Source organism: Dendrobates tinctorius, unplaced genomic scaffold, assembly GCF_039654945.1.
Source record: "Dendrobates tinctorius isolate UK_male_01 unplaced genomic scaffold, ASM3965494v1 ptg000250l, whole genome shotgun sequence".
Taxonomy (NCBI): Eukaryota; Metazoa; Chordata; class Amphibia; order Anura; family Dendrobatidae; genus Dendrobates; species Dendrobates tinctorius.
The window spans coordinates 316,836-334,482 of record NW_027361917.1 but is presented as its reverse complement, the minus strand read 5'-3'; positions in this window follow the sequence as shown (position 1 = coordinate 334,482).

Genomic DNA, 17,647 nt, shown 5'->3' with positions numbered 1-17,647 from the left:
GTCACTGGTGGCCGCAGCAGACACCGAATCCCCACGTCCTCTCCCTGCTGAATCCTCCCGTCCTCTCCCTGCTGAAACTCCACGGCCATGACAACGTGCCTTACTCCCTGCCTTCTTCATCTTGGTAGACTGATAAAGATAGGCAGAAAAGTAAAAAAGGGGTGGCTTAGTGTTCTTATTCCTGAACACCTGCTAACCAGTATAAGAAACACTAATTTGGCTAAGAGTGTGGGTACTACACTTTAATATGATCTAATGTGGCCTACACAACTGTATAGTGGAGTGTTTGGTGAACTTTATTTCCTTTTTTTTTTGGGGGGGGGGGGAGAAAAGGATGTGACCAAAGTTTGAAAGCTATAGTATCACAAACTTTTTGGAGCGATTACAATGCAGGAAGCTAACCTACAATGCAATTGATGAGGCTCCAAAAAATAGGGTGATACTAGTCTGGCTGGCCCTGAAGGGCACAAGCCAGCAAAAAGGCTCCTCTATCTAATCCTATATAGTGTTTGCAACCAACCAATGACAATGGATGCGGATGGAAGCACACTAATATAGGAACAAAAATCTGGATAAATTAGCTGCAAAAAAAGGACTATGTATGAGGCAGTGACGCACGCTGAGCGGACTACAGCTAGCGGTGGCTGTAGAACACACTGCAACGTGAGCTGCACTCACACACAGAGAGACCTATCAGACAGCCAAAAACAGTGCAGAGAAATGGGCTATAGCACTGAAAGGCTGCTGAAAGGCTCCACTGTCCACTCCTTTAGTGTTTGCAACCAACGTATATGGATACGTATGGAAGCACACTATAGAGGAGAAAAAAAAGCAGCAATAAAAGAAAAATGTGTATGAGGCAGAGACACACGCTGGGCGGCCTACAAGCAGACGTGCCTGCAGGACACACTACACAGCGTGGGTCTGCACTCACACAGCCCTTGCAGACAGCTATTAAAACAGCGCTGCTGGGCTACAAAAATGCTACAGTGGTGGATTATGTAGCCTGGGTAGAGCAATAGATATTTTGGATGATTGCTATTTCTAACTGTCCCTCACAGTCTTCAAAAGCAGCCTGTCCCTCACAGCAGAGTGACCAGAAATGGCTGCTGCAGCGGTTTTTATAGTGCATCATGACATCATTTCAGCAGCCAATCACAGCCATGCCAGTAGTTAACATGCCTACATGAATAACAGGATGTGCCCACACTTCTGAGGATCCCCATTGGCTGAATCAAATCGAGCGGGCTCCTAGCATTATGGGAACTTCCGATTCCAGTATTCGATATGAAAAAAGTATCGGAACTAAGTATCGGAATTCCGATACAGCGAATGTCGGCCGATACCCGATACTTGCGGTATCGGAATGCTCAACACTAGGTACAACTCTTTCAAAGCAAAATTCTGAAAATATAAAACACCTCAGATTAATCACAATGCATTGCTTATATTGTTCTCTTTTACGATTATATTCTGCAGAAATTAATTTATAGTTATTTAAATTCACACTTTCTTCTGAGTAGAATAATATCAGGGGAATTATTTTCATGTGGGTGGTAGAAATATGGCTAACTTTGAAAGCACCTGATTTCCACTATTTATAATGCTAACCTGTCCTTCTGCCTTCTCGTGTTTACTGGTCTGTGCATTATTTTTGTCCTTAGTTGACAAAGATAAATGATGGGATTAAAACATATTGGCAAAGCCCTTGTGAACATTCAGAAAGCACAGATAAGGGATTGCAATTATTTCCCATAGGTAACAGCACAGACAAACCGGATTAGAGGTAATTTGCAGTGAGGATTATGTGGATCCTCATCTATTAGCAAAACATCACTTATAAAATATAATTTTTGTTTATATTATAATTACGATAAATTTCATTGCATACTAATATAAAGTAGAGAACAAATTCATTACATTAGAATAAAATGTAGAAAGAAGCAGATTTATGAAGAAAGAGATTTAAAGAAGTGTGCACATTTATGCTGCTCCGTTACTTCAATGAAAAATAAACTAGACTGATTAAAATCATGTTCTAAGGCTAGGTGCACACAGCCTTTGTTTCCACTGTTGGGCATTTATGTTTAAAAGATATTTGCTTGACACTGCCACACTTATTGCAAACAAAATATTTCTGAGTGGTCCATGTATATAATAAAGTACTGTTGTGCTTTCTCATATAGTTAAAGGGTATATCCAGTACTTAAAAAAAATGTGCCTAAGCACTAATAGGCAGGTAGTTGCCTACCTACCTGCCTGTTGTGCTCAGCGCCGTCACACAGTGGTCACAGACTACCATTTATGTCATTACAACAGTGGAGCTATTTCTTTTCCTCTTAACAGGACGGGACTACTGGTGTCATGCTGATTGACAGCCAACTTTCCGCTGCCTAATTTCAGGAAGCCGGCTGTCAATCAGCCTGACGCCAATAGTTCCGCCCCGTCAACAGGAAGAGAAACCACTGTTCTATTGATGGGGATCAACTGAATCTCCAACAGGAGCAGTCAATGACCGGCACTGAGTACAACATTCAGGTAGTTGCCTCTTTTAGCAACTACATGCCTTTTAGTGCTTAGGTGCATTTTTATTTAAAGTCCCAGATATCGCTTTTACCTAAACAGTGTGCATATCGCAGGGCTGGATATAACATTGATTCAAACTGTACAGGGGCCAAAGAGGTAAAGGGCCACCCTCCCACCCCCAAAGCAGATGGAATTTTCCATTAGGCTGAGTTCACACGTGGCTTTTTTTTGCGTTTCCGTGGCGGTTTTAACCGCACTATTTTGCAGCGAAAACGCGAAAAATAAGCATCCCATGCATTCCTATGGGATTCTGCAATGCTGTGCTTATGCTGCGGTTTTTACCGCGGCGGAATTGTTTTGCGGTAAAAAGCGCAGCATGCTCATTAATTTCACGGAATCGCGGCGATTCCGCACCCATAGGAATGCATTGTTCTGCTTACTTTCCGCATGTGGCTGTGCACACCATGCGAAAAGTAAGCAGAATATTTGTGGATGGTACCCACGGTCCAGAGTAGAGGAGACTGTCCTCTGGGCTTTGGGTACCATATCCCTGTAAAAATTAGAATTTAAAATAAAAAATATTGTTATTCTCACCTTCCGACGTCCCGCGCATCCTTCCCGCCTCTCTCCACGCTCCCGGTCCCAGTAAGCCTTTGCGAGTGATGACGTCCGTTCTCGCGGGATCGCAAAGTCTCGTGGTCATTCGCGCGACATCTTCGCGAATGACCGCGAGATGTCGCGATCCCGCGAGAATGGACGCCATCGCGGTAATTGTCGCAAAGGATTACTGGCACCGGGAGCGTGGAGAGAGGCGGGAAGGCTGCGCGGGACGTCGGAAGGTGAGAATAACAATACTTTTTTTTAATTATTATTATTTACATTCTATCTTTTACTATTGATGCCGCATAGGCGGCCTCAATAGTAAAAAGTTGGTCACACTCGTCAAACACTATGTTTGACGAGTATGACCAACCTGTCAATCAGTTCTCCAAGCGATGCTACAGATCGCTTGGAATACGCTAGCAATTCTGCAAGCTAATTACGCTTGCAAAATGCTATTTTTTCCGCAGGAAAATCGCGGGAATTTAAAATGCGATTTTCCCACGGAATGGAATTCCGGAACTCTCGCTGTAATTTCTGCGAGAGTTCCACTACGTGTGAACCCAGCCTTATGATGAGCTATTGAGCTGCAAAGGGCCCATATATTGTGCTTGCACAGAGACTCTCTCCTCACTGTCTCTGCCACTGGCATATCAGCAGAACTGAGTGCAAAGAATACTAGCCAACATCAGAAAATTACAAATTAATACAAATTAGTTAAATCAGGCCTTTGTGGTAACTTTATTTTATTTTTGACAATCTTCATTTTTGCATATCACGATTTGTATAAAATATAAAAATTTGAAATCTTTCAATTTTTAAACTGGCCACTAGGTTTTTTTTTGTCTCACAATTCTTTTTGTTTCAGGAAATAGCATATGTACATAGCCACAATGGTCAGACTGGTAGGATCCAATGCCAATAGATTTAGGGCTTATTAAACACTTCTGATTTTTGCATGTGAAGCTATCCATGTTTTTCTTGGCTAGCACACCAACCTGTAATAGTCTATGAGGCAGTTCACATCTCCGTTATTTATTGTGGACTGAGAAATCCACTCCAAATCTCATAAACATGGTCGATATTCATCCGAGTTTCAGATCTTAATCGGCAATGCAAGTCAATGAGTCCGCCAAAAAAATCGGACAGCATTCAGATGTCATAAGAATTATGGATTATCAATTGAGAGGTGAGTATAACTTTTATTTATTTATTTTTATTTTTACATTAATAAATGGGTATAAAAAGGGTGTGTTTTTTTCAAATTAAGGACTTTCGTTTTCTTTTCCTGTGTGTGTCTTTATTACTTTTTACTTACTAGGTTAGTAATGGGAGTGCCTGATTGATTCCTATCCAACACTAACACATGGGATTGATGTCAGTGGACACAAACAGCTGACATCTGACATCAATCCCAAAACTTTTAGCCTGCTTGCCAATACACCAGGACAAGTGTAAAGAGATGGCAAAGTGCCAAAATTGAGGCATCTAATAGATGTGCCTTTTCTGAGGTGGATGTGGGTTGCTATTTTTAGACTGGGAGGGCCATTATCTATGGCCCTTTCCCAGCATGAAAATACTAGCCCCCACCTGTCTGCTTTAGCTTGGCTGGGTATCAAAAAAGAGGGGGAGTCCACACTGTTTTTTTAAATGATTTATTTAAATCATTTAAAAAATGGTTCCTGGAGTCCCCCCTAATTTTAATAAACAGCAAAGCTATGCAGACAGTTGTGGTATGATATTAAAAGGCTGAGAAGGGACCATGGATTTTGACCCCTTCCCAGACCAATAACATCAACCCTCATCTGCCCCAGAAATGGGGCATCCATTTGATGTGTCAATTCTGGCTCTTAGCCTTGGCTCTTCCACTTGCCCTGGTGTATTGATAAGTGGTGTAATGGTTTTGGGGTTGGTGTCAGCTGTGTTATGTCTGCTAACATCAAGCCCAGGGGTTAGTATCTCCAACAACCACCATAAGCTCACAACCATGTTAAGGGTCTTCATTGTCTTGGAAGTCTCTGACCAGAGCCAAAACAAAATTTCAGAAATGTGTCAAAACAAATATGACCACCCCAAATTAAGAATATCTAGTAATTTAGTGCATTTGCCAAACAATTGATCCTTCAGGGGACATAAAGTAATGAGCCAACAAGACTCTGATGTGCTGCATCAGCTACAGCCAACATAAACAATAGAAAAATAATGTTTATAATTAAAGTAACAAGTACCCGAGATGAGTGGCTTTTCACTTATATTGTATGTTTCCCATCCAGTACTTTCACCTTGTTAGGAAACTGGGCTACATTGATAAAACCTTGTGAAAGGGCCAACCAGTCCTGCATCTTGGAGTGAGGCACAACTTTGTTCCTCAGATCCTCCCATATGATGTCACAAATTTCACGAATAATCCCTGACATGATCAATGTACCATAAACTAATTAAAAAGGAAGAAGTGAAAAAGAATTCCTTGTGGTCAGAAATCAGAAAAAAAACAAGTAGCCATTAAACAATGTTTGGAATGCCATACTTTAATATAAACACACAGAAACTAAAGACAACATATCAAAATGACTATAACACCAAACATCAAATGTGATGGAGTTGAGTTTAGACATATTTAATTTGGATTTGATTGGAGGTTTCCGAGTTTAGGCTGCAGGTTTTGTTGGCTATGCAGACTTAGGCTATGTGCGCACATTGCGTATTTGCTTGCAGAAATTTGTGCAAGGTTTCTGCATCTCTTAGTAGAAAAACAGTGTAAAATCCATGTGGTTTTTTTGCATTTTTTTATGCATTTTTGCTGCATTTTTCATGCGGTTTTGTAAATCCATAGAGCTAAATAAAGATATATTATTAAAAAAAAATAGAATTGTGATATAATTTCCTTGTTCAACCTCTTTTTCATTCTCCATTGAAGACCATAATGTCATTACATACCATGTTCAAATATATGTATATGTAACACCAAGCCAGAGGTTTAGTAATGAACAGATGTCAGCCAGATACCCTCATGAATAAAATGGTACATAAAGAGTTAAATAAAGACACACACACCTATGTAGAAGCATTAACATAATTAACTTACATATGCTGTAACAAAACAGCAAATGTCAGAAAATCAGAAATTTGCGTAAAACGCAATCTCTGTATATTTTTCAAAAAACATTTTCAAAAAATTGCGGGGGCTCCCGCATAATTTTCATAACCAGCAGAGGGAAATCCAATGGCTGAGGGCTGATGTTATATTTCTGGAAAGGAGCCAATAGCAATAAAGGTTCCCAGGTTATTAATATCAGCTCACAGATGTTTGCTTAGCCTTTACTGGCTAGTTTACAGGGGAACCCCTGAAAAAAATTGACATGGGGTCCCTCTATAAAATCGAACATGTAAAGGCTAGGCAGACAGCTGCAGGCTGATATTAATAGCCTGGGAAGGGACCATGTATATTAGCATCCCCCGGCTAAAAACATCAGCTCACAGCCACCCCAGAAATGGCATATCTTGTAGATGCGCCAATTCTGGCATTTAGCCTCGCTCTTCCCACTAGTCCTGTAGCAGTGGCAAGTGGGGTTCATATTTGTGATGTCGATGTCACCTTTGTATTGACAGGTGACATCAAGCCCACAGGTTAGTAATGGAGAGGCGTCTATAAGACACATATCCATTACTAATCCTATAGTTATATGGTAAATTCACACACAGCCAGAATAAAGTCCTTTCTTTGAAATAATCAGACTCCTTTATTGAATCTAAATTAACCATACTTACTGAATCCCTAATCTCCAACTCCCTCATCTCCTGCAAAAAATAAAAAAAATAAAATAACATATAATACTATCCTATCCAACATAGTCCATTTAATACCAAGTGTCCCACAGTGATCTCACGTGTAGAACAGTCACATAGGGAGACTGCTCCACCTAGCCTCCGGCAATACACTGACAGGAAGTAATCGCTCCCGCAGTGTATCACTGTGCTGCCGTGAGAGTTCACCGTAGTTCATCAGCTCCAGTGCTCTCACTTATGGCACTACTGCTGTGTGAGAACTTTCTCACACAGCGGTGCCGTAAGTAAGAGCACAAGAGTTGATCAGCTGATGTACTCCTCTGAACACTCACGGCGGCTCAGTGATACAGTGCGGGAACGAATACCTCCTGTCAGTGTATCGCCGGTGGCCGGGTTACATCGACGCTGGACTCTCGATATTAAATGGACTACGGCAGACAGAGAGTATATGTTGGTTTATTATTTTTGATTGATTGCAGGAGACACCGACATCGGGGATTAGGTGTTTGGTGAGTATGTATATTGTATGTGAATATGTATGTGATTATGTCAATGTTTTGATTTATTTTGACAATTGAACTTAGGCGCCGGATGATGAGACTATTCTTCCTTCATTAGCTCATGCGGTCTCAGGATATATGACAAAAGACGTAGCCAGATGGGAATAGTATTCCCATCAGATGACGCCTAAGTACAATCACTATGGGCTGTTCGTCACATGGGTACCGACACAGACAGATGCAGACAGACGCAGACAGACATAGACACAAACACAGACAGACACGCACATATTCTCCGGTCACACATATTCTCTGCTCACACGTATTCTCTGCTCACACATATTCTCTGCCCACACACATACAGTATTCTCCACCCACACACTCTTCCTCCTTCTGACATCATTTCCTTTGACAATTCTGCAGCATTTTTGGCAGCAAATCTGCAGCAAATACACAAACCTTTTAACACCGGCGTTTTTGCTGCAGATTTGACTGACTCAATTGAAGTCAATGAGTCAAAAATGCTGCAGAAACGCAAAAAGAATTGACATGCTGCAGAAAATAAAGCAACGAAAATATGAACGGAAAATTGCGGATCATGTGCACAACACTTCAGGATTGTCATTGCATTACCTTGCTTTAGTATTCCATTGCGTTTTTGGAGTATTTCCACAAGTAAAAAAAACGCTGCAAAAATGCATGAAAAACGCATCGTGTGCACACAACCTTAAGGTATCCTTTCTGTGTACTGTGGCAGGTCCCTTGGTACTGTGTGGGGAACTATAGCTGTAAGGGCAATAGTGGCTGGCTGTGAAGAAGCACACTCCATGAGTGGCTTTGGAGACATCATAATGTGTAAGGAGGACGCTGTGTGGACCATCATACTGTGTGTGAGTGCTGTGGGAGCATCATTCTGTGTGTGGAGGAATGTACAATGTGGAGGGCATCAATCTGTGTGTGGGAAATGTATGTTGAGAGGCATCATATGGTGTAGGGGATTGTAGTATATGGGGCATTATATTGTGTGGGGAATGTGTGCGGGGGAATGGTATAGTGGGGGTAGTTGTATTGTGAATGTACTGCCTGGGAGCATCATACTGTGTGCAAAGGAATGAAATGGGGGGCATCATAATTTGGGCAGGGACTACAGATCAGGGTATTATTCTGAGTGGGGAGCATGGTAACGGACCATGAAAGCAGTACCATACTGTGTGGAAACATTAATAGACCTTGCAAAGTACAATATTTCCGTGTGGATGCATGTAAATGAATGTATAGGCCCCGTTTCACATAGAGAGATTGCTAGCGAGATCGCTAATGTGTCACCGATTTTGTGACGCAACAGCGATCTCGCCTGCGATCTCGCTACATGTGACACGCAGCAGCGACCGGCCCCCCTGCTGGATATCGCTGATCATGCAGGAATGTCCTGGGCCATTTTTTCATTGTTGGCGTCCCGCTGGCCAGCATACATCGCTGTATTTGATCGCTGGATCGTTGCTGCGTCGCTGAAGAGATCTGTCTGTTTGGCAGCTTACTAGTGATCATCTAGCGACGCACCAGCGACCCCTACCAGGTCGTATCGTTGTCGGGATCGCTGGTGCGTCGCTAAGTGAAACGGGACCCTAAAGGCCCCTTCACACATAGCGAGATCGCTAGCGATATCGCTAAAGTGTCACCGATTTTGTGACGCAAAAGCGATATCGGTAGTGATCTCACTACATGTGACACTTTCCTCCGACCCGGCTCCCCGCTGGATATCGCTGATCGCGCAAGATCGTCCTGGTCCATTTCTCATCGTCAGCTTCCTGCTGGCGCCGACGAGCAACTACATGGACGCGGGAGGAAGTCGTCACCAGAGCTGCCGTCTGACAGGTAAGTAACGACTGCCGACCACTGCTGCATCGCTGATCGCTGGTGAGATCTGCCTGTTTGGCAGCTCACTAGCGACCATTCAGCGATGCACCAGTGATCCTGGCCGGGTCGTATCGTTGTCGGGATCGCTGGTGCATCGCTAAATGTAATCGTACCTTAAGAGTTTAGTGTTCCATCTTTTCTTCTACAACCTCCCCTATTAGCTTAGCATTTGACCTGTCATGTTACTGTATCCATTGTTGTCTGTGATCACATAAATATGTTCTATAGAAAGCGGGGGACATTAACGTTAATAACAGAATGAAAACGCTGTTACTTAAATTGGGTGCCTTTAAGCTTGAAGGACAAGAACTTATAGTGTAAAATATGTTCATAATGAAGAAAATAGGGTCACAACTAATGATTGAGATTTGAGTAGAGCATGACTGAAGTGTGGGTGTCAAATACATTACAGAGAAATTAATTTCTATCAATTTTTTATGGCCACAATTGTCTGCGTACAGCACGATAATTAATACGATCATGCTGTGTGCATAGAATATCATGTTATCTACAGCATATTGATGATTAGAAAGGATGATATGCTGTTAATAACAATGACTTTAATGCCATCATGAACGATCTAATAAAGCGTTTTACACAAGCCAATAATAGGACAATGAATATTTTTCAACATGCTCTTTTTCCATTATTGCATGTCTAAATAGACCTACTGTATATTGTTCATGGCTATGAAGTTGTGGTCATGTTCTAAATTAGTCCTAATTACATCGATAAGATAGAGTAAGAGGGATATGGTGTATATCTTCCATGGTGTACAGAAATCAAAGTGAGGAAATCCACTAGATGGCAATCTTACACTGTTAATTAATAGAATTACATTTGTCTTTCTTTGCATTTCCTATGGAAAGTGACTCTTACCAGCAAAATCAGAAACTGCGTTGTAGACCACAAGTTTTCAGGGTTTATGTTCCTCATTAGTACAAAGCAGGAAATTAGAAGATCGTTTACATGGTAACGATTAAAGCAACGCTTTTCTTATTTTATCATATGATTGCGCTTCTCACATAATACAAGAGGATATAGTGATTTGTGAGAGCTATCACTGAATGCGGTTGGCAGAATATAACATAGGTCATTTCCTATCTTAAGACACATGAAATTTTATTGGTTAAGACAAGTGTGGCGCCCCTGAGGGTTCAGTTGCCACAGAGGTACTGCACCTCACCCAGAGGCACTTAACAGTACTCTAACACCTTGCATCCAACACACACCCTATAGCAGCAGGGCATCTGGATGTACCCTATGGGAGGATGATCTCGTCTGCGTGTTAAAGGGTGTTGGGAGTGGGTGGAGCTAGTAGGATGAGAGCGGAAGAATAGAGCTTAGTGAGGAGTCCGCCCTGAGGGGGGGGGGAGTGGAAGGACGTGTGTGAAGCAGCTCCTGGTGAGAGGAGCTACTGGGAAGGGAAAAGACTGAAGGAAGCTCCCTGAAGAGGGAAGGAATCCTAGTGGCATGGTACAGCGGCCATACTGTCCGTGGGGCTCGTTCCACACCAGCTGATGTCAGGTGGAGGGATCAGGTCGCAGTATAGGGACTGGCCCTAAAACTAGTGGAGTGGACAATGGACTCAGCTAGATAAACCAGAGGCTCAGAGCATTGCAAGTGCTGCATCCAAACCCACAATTATTCGCTGAAAAGGCAGACACATAGGAACCAGGGACCTAGAGGTTATACCCATCAAGAACCAAGTCTGCTGGCTTGGGACTGTTTGTGAAGGTGCTGGATAGGAGGGAGGAAATCAGCACAGGGAGACGGCCAGGAAAGGGACACACTGAAGGGAGTTCTGGAAAGGTGTTCTCCATCTGCCTGGAAGTTTGCTGGACCCCTCACCTGGAGGGCACAGCGCCAAGCGGGTATTCGTGTACACAAGAACTGTGAGTAAAGCTTTGGAACTGCACCCAGCTGTGTCCTCTGAATTCTTTCTTCAACACCTACTCAGCACTGCTACATCTACCACTACACAAATATACATCTTTTCTATCACCACTGTCCTGGGACAAAAGTTCTGCCTGTGGAGAGCTATTCCAACTCTGCTGCATCACACCATCAGTCCCAGAGGATCTGCTCTGCAGCACTGGTCACCTCTGACCAGAAACCACAGGTAGCGTCATGAACTTATCTACACATAGACTTTATTCTTCATCAGTTCCTATTTCACATGGACACTCAGAGCCACGGACCGGGTCACTGCTGCCATGACACATCCCTTTAAGACACCAGTCCAGTACAGGGTAACCCACAGCCCTAGGGGTGCTCCATTTTGGTTTCACGAACAGGATGAATTGACCCTTTAAGGCTGGTTTCACATTTGCATTTTTTTCGCGGTATTTTAGCGCTAAATAGCGCATGCGTTTTTTTTCCTATACTTTGCATGGGATGCGCTTATGTGCGCATACACATGCGTTTGTACGTGTTTTTCCGTGCATGCGTTTTTTTGCGGTATGCGCTCGGGCGCACAAAATGCAACCTGTTGCATTTTTTGTGCGTCCGACTTGCCTCAAAAAAACGCATGCGCGCGCAATGCGTTTTTTTACAGCAAGACACCCATTATAAGTCTATGGTGAGCATATGTGCGCATTGGCATGCTTATGTATGCGTTTTTTTGCACATGCGTTTTTTTTTACCATTAGTTTAGACAATGGAATTTAGGGGTTTGGGTTAGAGTTAGGGTTAGTTAAGGGGGTTTAGGGTTAGGGTTAGGGTCAGGGTCAGGGTTAGGGTTAGGATCAGGGTATGGTTTGGTTAAGGGTTAGGGTTAGGGTCAGGGTCAGGGTTAGGGTTAGGATCAGGGTATGGTTTGGTTAAGGGTTAGGGTTAGGGTTAGGGTTAGGGTCAGGGTATGGTTTGGTTAAGGGTTAGGGTTAGGGTATGGTTTGGTTAAGGGTTAGGGTTAGGGTTAGGATTAGGGTCAGGGTTAGGGTCAGGGTTAGGGTATGGTTTGGTTAAGGGTTAGGGTTAGGGTCAGGGTTAGGGTTAGGGTCAGGGTCAGGTTTGGTTAAGGGTTAGGGTCAGGGTATGGTTTGGTTAAGGGTTAGGGTTAGGGTCAGGGTCAGGGTTAGGGTTAGGTTCAGGGTATGGTTTGGTTAAGGGTTAGGGTTAGGGTAAGGGTTAGGGTCAGGGTCAAGGTTAGGGTATGGTTTGGTTAAGGGTTAGGGTTAGGGTTAGGGTTAGTAAAGTCATGGTTTGGGTTAGTGTGAGGGGCCACCTAATGTTTGGAAAAAACGCAAACGCGGTAAAAACGCACTAAAAACGCATACAAACGCATAAAAACGCTGCGTTTTTTTCATGCATGCTCATAAAAATGCTTGAAAAAAACGCAGCAGTTGCGTTTTTTTGCGGGAAAAACGCGCTGCAAAAAAAAGCAAGTGTGAAACTAGCCTAACAAGGGTCTTGTGTGCCTAATAGAATGTGTAAAGAAGTAAACTTATTGTACTGTAAAGATGGCTGCCATTGCGGTTCCACTCGGTGTGCAGTGCGGCGTGCCATCATGGGCAGTACCCAGACAAGGGTGCGAAACACCATGAACCTCCCCTGCCTGTTCTTCTATGCTACAGCATCATGGCCGACAGCCAGAGGGGTCCACCTCCTGGTCTGGTATGGCGGCAAAGGAAAAAGGCACTGCCCCTGGACAAGGGCGGGGAAAGATTCCGCAGTGGGAAACAGAGCAGAAGCGTAGGCAGAGCACATTTCTAGAATTCGATCTTTTCTTACTTTCATCTCTGCAAAACTCTTACTGTTTCTCTTATTCATTCTCGTCTGTACTATTGTAACTGTACTAATTGGCCTCCCTCTTACCAAAATCTCCCCTCTCCAATATGTCTTGAATGTTGCAGTCAGGATCACATTCCACACCAATCGTTATGCTGATGTCTCTACCCATTGCCAGTCATTACACTGGTTATCCTTCCACTCCAGAATCCAGTACAAACTTATTACCCTCACCCACAAAGCACTCCATGGCTCAGCACCACCCTATATCTCCTCCCTTGTCTCAGCCTACCACCCTACCCATGCCCTCTGTTCTGCTAATGACCTGAGGTTAACATCCTCAATAATCAGAACCTCCCACTCCCGTCTCCAAGACTTTTCATGTGCAGTTTTAAAGGGAATCTGTCACCCCATATTTGGCCTATAAGCTGTGGCCACAGCCATCAGAGGCTTATCTATAGCATTTTGTAATGCTGTAGATAAGCCCCTGATGTAACCTGAAAGATAAGAAAAAAAGAGTTAGATTATACTCATCCGGGCGTTCGGTCCAGTCCGATGGATGTCGCGGTCCGGTCCGGCGCCTCCCATCTTCATACGATGATGTCCTCCTCCTTGATTCTCCCTCGGCTTCTGCGCAGGCGTACTTTATCTGCCCTGTTTAGGGCAGAATAAAGTACTGCAGTGCACAGGCACGGGACCTCTCTGACCTTTCCCGGCGCCTGTGCACTGCAGCACTTTACTCTGCCCTCAACACCGCGACACCCACTGCACCCGACTCTGCCCCCTGAAGAGTATAATCTAACGTGTTTTTCTTATGTTTCATCGGGGGTTTATCTACACCATTGCAGAATGCTGCACATAAGCCCCTGATGGTGGTGGATGCAGCTTATAGGGCTAAGATGGGGTGACAGATTCCCTTTAAGCATGCATTTCTTCAGACTGGCCTACTGCCTCAATGCAATAACCTAACTATCCCTGTATGGCCCATTCAAATTTTTTTTTACCATAATCAGGTTCCTCAGATCATGTTCTCACATGCTTTATGCATTTAATAGCCCTCTGTGTCTGTACTGCTATATACTTAGGCTGTTAACTGGTTTATGCAGCATTACAGGTACACCCGATTCCTACACTATGGCTGGTCCGAACAATAAAAGCAATTGTTATCATCTACCTTTCGTGTCTCCCCTTTTTCCTCATAGATTGTAAGCTTGCGAGCAGGGTCCTCATTCCTCTAGGTATCTGTTTTGATCTTTGTTTATGGTTATGTTGTAATGTCTATTGTCTGTCCAAGTCCCCTCTATAATGTAAAGTGCTGTGGAATATGTTGGCGCCCTATAAATAAAATTATTATTATTATTACATGCTGGTAGAAGGCAGGGATGCCACATCAGGAGAAAAAGTGATGGCTGGGGACTGAGTACTGAGAGACGGCTGTCGGCGGAAATCCTCCATGTCTACCAGCCTAAATGGCAACATTTCCACAGCAAGTAACCTGAAAATGTGCACTCGTAGCATTTTGGCTTGTGGGTGGGTGACTGGGAATTTTCATTTTTGTGCCAAGGCCAGGGGTAGGGACAGCTGAACGCTGTGTTTGGACAAGGATTTGGAAGTCCTGATGATGGTAAGTCAGAATGAGCACGGATAGGTGCAGGGCAGGAGGCATCTGCACCAGTGTTTGGACAGGGCATTGGGAAACAGCTAGCACAGGGGATGATTCAGTGGTGTAACCCGATGGCAACTATCGTCGACCTAGGCATTTGGTCCACTGAGTCAGATGCTTATATAACATGTGTCTGGTCATGCTGGTGGTGGTTACTTTCTTACTGGTCATGCCCCTGGTGTTCTTGGCATGGTACAGGTTGCACATGGCTATTTTTTTAGTCTCATATCTCTCTTCAAAAAAAGTCACAAGCTGGGAAACACCTAACTCTTTGACGAAGAAATGCATGAGTGTTGGTTCTCTGAGGAACAATTTCCCACCTTGTCCCTCTGGTCACCCCACTGCATCTTCCTGTCTGTTTCTGTGCTACCAATCTCTTCCCCTCAGTGCTGCTGGCCTTGCTCTGCATTTCAGCTTCCCAGTTTGGGTCTGTGACTGTCATCCACCACCTCTTCTTCCACCACTGCACCTTGGTCCTCCTGACTTTGTGACTTAACAAAAGGACTTAGCGGCAACTGTGTCTCATCATCATCTTCCTCCTCCTTATCCAAAATTTGCCATTCCCCACCATCAGGTTCTTGTGACCCAGGCTGCTGTAAGGCTTGTATATCACTAGATGGCATGTCTTCCTGTCTCTCTTGGAGTATGGAGGTTGAGAGGCCACAATCAAGAAATACCACCGAGCAGCGAACAATACTTTTAAGCGAGTAGTATGGGGTGTCCATGTGCCAAAGTACAGGCTGCATACATGTCACATGGAATGTGCATGAGTCTTTGTGAGCAGTAGAATAGAAACAAATGCAGAAAAACACTATTAATGTATCACTTTCATAATTCTGCCATTTTTTAATTTGGACAGCTCTATTGAACTGGATTGTCCCATACAGAGAGTAAAATATTAGACATTATATTATATGATTATAGACTAAAAATAACAAGCCATTGCTATAGACATTTTGGGATGTACAGTCGATGTCTTTTTTATACAGTTATGGTCTAAAAATAATTATCATGTAATCACTCAAATAAAACTCATTTACTTGCTGCTGGCTCCTAATTGTTCTGGTTCATACAAGCCGCAGTGATCATTGAGGAGTAGTAAAATTAATTTTGGACTGGAAAGTTTAGGTCACAGTGCTCTTCATCAATCATATAGCGCATAGAAAAAAATGCTGGGGCGCTAACTGGATCAATTCCAGATTTGTCAAACAATTGACCTTCATTGTTAAGTATCTCACTAGCAGTAAATGCTACAACAATCACACTAAACTGGCATAACAGGCAAGTCAGCCCTAACGTCGCCGTGCTACAATCAGTGTGGTAAGGGCTTTATACTCTCTGAGCTATCAAAAGGCCAAACGTAAAACACTGAAAGTAGGTCTTGAACTCTCCCACATCTATCTATTTAGCTATCTATCATCTCTCTGTTATCTATCTATCTACTGTATCTATCAACTGTGTCTATCTGTCTAGTTCAATGGAAATCTGCATATTTAATTTCCTCCTATGAGTAACCCCTACCATTGTAGAATGAAAATCTCTGGACTCTTACTTATCAGATACTAGATTATGGCCCGATGCTATCGCATCGGGAGGATGCGATAGCATCACACCTCTTGCCATGTTAACCCTCAACACACACACTCCTCTCACCCTTCACCATCTCCACTCTTTCACTCCACATATGACCCCTTCTCTCACTCCGTCTCTCATACTCACGCCGTCATCGCCGCTGCTCCACGATCCCCGACATCTTCTTCCGCCCGCAACATCCTGGATTCAGACATTGTCCACGCCGGCGACATGTTCTTGCGGCGACGCCATCTTGAGTATCGTGAAATCCCGCGATACTCAAGATGGCGTCGCCGGTAGAACATGTCGCCGGCGTGGACGACGTCGGGATCCAAAATGGCGTCGGCAAAATCTCGCGAGTTTTCGCCGACGCCATTTTGGATCCCGACGTCGTCCTCACCGGCGACATGTTCTTGCGGCGACGCCATCTTGAGTATCGCGGGATTTCGCCGATCCAAAATAGCGATCGCCGCAGGAACATGTCGCCTGCGTGGATGCCGTCAGGATCCAAAATGGCATCTGCGAAATCTCGCGAGATTTCGCCGACGCCATTTTGGATCCCGACGTCCTCCACGCCGGCGACACATTCTTGCGGCGACGCCATCTTAACTATCGCGGGATTTCGCCGATCCAAAATGGCGTCGCCGCAAGAACATGTCGCCGGCGTGGAGGACGTCTGGATCCAGGATGGCGCCGGCGGAAGATGTCGGTGATCATGGATCAGCGGCGATGACGGCGTGAGTATGAGAGACGGAGTGAGAGAAAGGGTCGTATGTGGAGTGAAAGAGTGAGTGGACGTGAGTGGAGATGGTGAAAGGTGAGAGGAGTGTCTGTGTTGAGGAGGAGTGGTGTGTTGAGGGTTAACATGGAAAGAGGTGTGCGGTGACGTCACCGGTTACAACTGGACGGAAGTTGTTACAACCGGAAGCTGCTTAGGGCATTTATTATTATAGATTTTGGGTCTACTGTATAGTGGGAAAGTGCCTTTAAAATTCCAGCCAGGTTCATTTGTCTTGAGTTTGATGAATTTTATCTTTTACTCTACTGGGCAAAAGTTTTAGGCAGGTGTGGAAAAAATGAGGCAAAGTAAAAATGCTTTCAAAGATAGAAGTGTTAATAGTTGATTTTTTTAACAATTAGCAAAATGCAAAGTGAATGAACAAAAGAGAAATCTACAGCTGTAGACAGAGTGTTTGGTGAAGTAAATTTGATGCAGGAAAGAAACATTAGGCTTACGTCTCTCCAAAATCGGAAGATGTCCAGCTGTGTCATCAGCTTAGAACTCACAGCAACCAATGGGATACAGCTACACCCATGCATTATCTGTCTAGAAGTGGTCTGCATGGAAGAATTG